Below are 2,488 nucleotides of genomic sequence, written 5' to 3' on the forward strand. Positions count from 1 at the left end.
ATTCTTAACACATCTCAGAGCTATGCTTGCACTCCATGATGCACACTCCAACTCTTTGACTTCAGTGCACATGACAGAGTAGCCCACTATAATCACACAAGTATAGTGCTTCATCAACTTGAAGCCTGTCTGATTGCATCAACTCTTGAAGCATTCAAATTTGTTTTATTCCCCATAAGTGCCATGACAATGTTTGGACTTCCATGATTTTGAAGTTCCTTGACCCAAAGTTTGCCAAAAAAAAAAACTACTAGCTAGTTGCTATCTCCTTCTTTCTATGACCTAGAGCCTTGAATGTTGCACAAATCTCCATAGTGTCTACATCAAAAAAATTATGTAGGTTATCCCTGCCACTTGTTAAGACTATTTGACTAGTATGTGATAGTGAAATAGAAGTTACTCCTTGTGCATGTGCTGCAATTTCATTGGCTAGCTTTCCCATCCGCTTGTCCCACAAACCCAAGTTGTTGTACATGTGGACAAAGCATATCAAAGATGCATCAGAGGTCAAGCACAATGCATTGCAATTACTGTGACAAACTATAGTATTAAAACCATAGCCTTTGTGAAGATCCCAAAGTCTTATGGTCCTATCATGAGCTACACTAACAACTCCTTCAGTTGAAAGTTTGCTGATGTCCACTACACAACCTTTCTCAGTGTGACTAGTTAGTAAATGTCGAATTCTTCCTGAATAGACGTCCAATGAACAGAGCTTGTGATCACTGCTAGCTCCAAGGACAAACTTATTGTCAATAGGAAAATAAATATCAAGCACAGCACCTAAATAGCCTGAAAGAGTGGTAAGTAAGGTGCTTGAGTTTGTATCCCAAAGTTTGATAAGCTTGTCATCTCCACCACTCACAAGATATCATTTTTATGTTCAAAAAGTGCCATACCACATCCCCCTTCATGGCCTTGTAAAGTGTATCTCAAAGTTGTTGGGATTCTCAATTCAGCATAGTCTTCAACCCCTATTTTACTATGCCTGACAATGCCATCCACTTGTTATTAGGCTACCTCTTCCATCCTTCCTACTTTTAATCTTGCTAGAAGATCCTCATACATAGCATTTGCCTCGATAAGACATTCAACATCTTGCATCTTCTGTGTCATCTACCGGTTTATCAATTGTTTTTTCTCAACTTGAATCATTTTTTAATGTCTTCTCAAGTCCTTATACTTGTTGATGTAGCTCAACATTTTCATAGATAACCAAATCGAGTGCACTTGATCTTGCCTCCAATGTTGATTCTAGGTACTCCAATTTCTACCTGCATCGCTGAAGGTCTGCTTAGCATTGGTCAAGAAGTGAGGTTTTTTCAGATAACTGTGCCCTCGACAACTTAGAACTCACTACCTCTTCCACAAGGTTCTTTGAAACTTGTGATTGTGCATCCAATGCCAATACAACTAAAATCCAATTATCTTCTGGAATTGTGTTTTGTTACTTGAGTAATGCAACTAATTCATTAATAAACTCTGGTTCATTGACAAAGAAAACTATCAAGTCTTCATGATCTAGATTTAACTGCAAAAGTGTTGTGAAAGCCAAGAAATGAATGCAAAAGAATACTACCTTTTGATGGGTAATGAATGAAATGCCCCTTTCAAAACTCCAAAAGCATCGCTACCACCTTTTTCTCATGTGTACCCTCTCCATAAAGCAAATTCCCCCATGAATAGCTCTGGCTCCCAGAATAGTTTCCTTCTAGAAATCTTAAAACGAAGGCAGCGACCCCTTTCTTTAGCTCCTATGCTGCCACAAGCTCAACATCTATGTCTATGCCATGCTACTGCATTCTGTCAATGTCCAAAGATTTGTGACCAAGCCCATGATCAATGTAGCAGCCTAGCACATTCCATGATATTACATCTTTGATAGGAAGCTTCTCAAACACTTCATGTGCTTCCATAAATGAGCCACATTTACAAAACATGTCAATCAAGGTGTTTCCAATTGAAATATCTATTTCTAGTCCCTTTATGGCAATTTCAGCATGTGTTTCTCTGTCTACTTTAATAAAACCCATGCTTTCACAAGTTTTTAGTATACAAACAAATGAAACAGCATTTGGAGAGATGTCATCATGTTGCAGCTATACAAACTGGCTTAAAGCTTCCTTGTTCAAACCTGTGTTCAATGCAATCAGTGCATTCCATACAAATGTATCTTGAAGTGGAAAAGTTCCAAATGTCTTCATTTCCTTTGCTAGAAAGCCACATTTTGTATACATATTTCATATACATAAGAACTAGTCCTTTGTGTAAGTGAGGCTCTTTTTCCATTGTCCTTTTCACTATTTCACAGTGTGTAAATTCACGTAATTCAGAATCTCCCATTGTAATGCAAGCTTTCAAGATGAAAACATACATAAGTGCATCCACAATGACATCTTTCTTTGAAAATCATGAGCACCTCATCATCAAGACCGTGTTCAGTATATCCTACAATCAATGTAGTCCATGAGACTATATTTCAAACTGA

The 2,488-nt window shown here is 37.8% G+C and overlaps 1 pseudogene; it reads right to left on the bottom strand.

The window, feature by feature from the left end:
* Positions 1-250: 250 nt before the first annotated feature.
* Positions 251-2,204, bottom strand: LOC148022721 (autophagy-related protein 16 pseudogene; annotated as a pseudogene).
* Positions 2,205-2,488: the final 284 nt, after the last annotated feature.

The sequence above is a fragment of the Lygodium microphyllum genome, chromosome 16, assembly GCF_053477565.2.
Source record: "Lygodium microphyllum isolate KBCC chromosome 16, Lygodium_microphyllum_v1.1.10, whole genome shotgun sequence".
In the NCBI taxonomy this organism is placed as follows: Eukaryota; Viridiplantae; Streptophyta; class Polypodiopsida; order Schizaeales; family Lygodiaceae; genus Lygodium; species Lygodium microphyllum.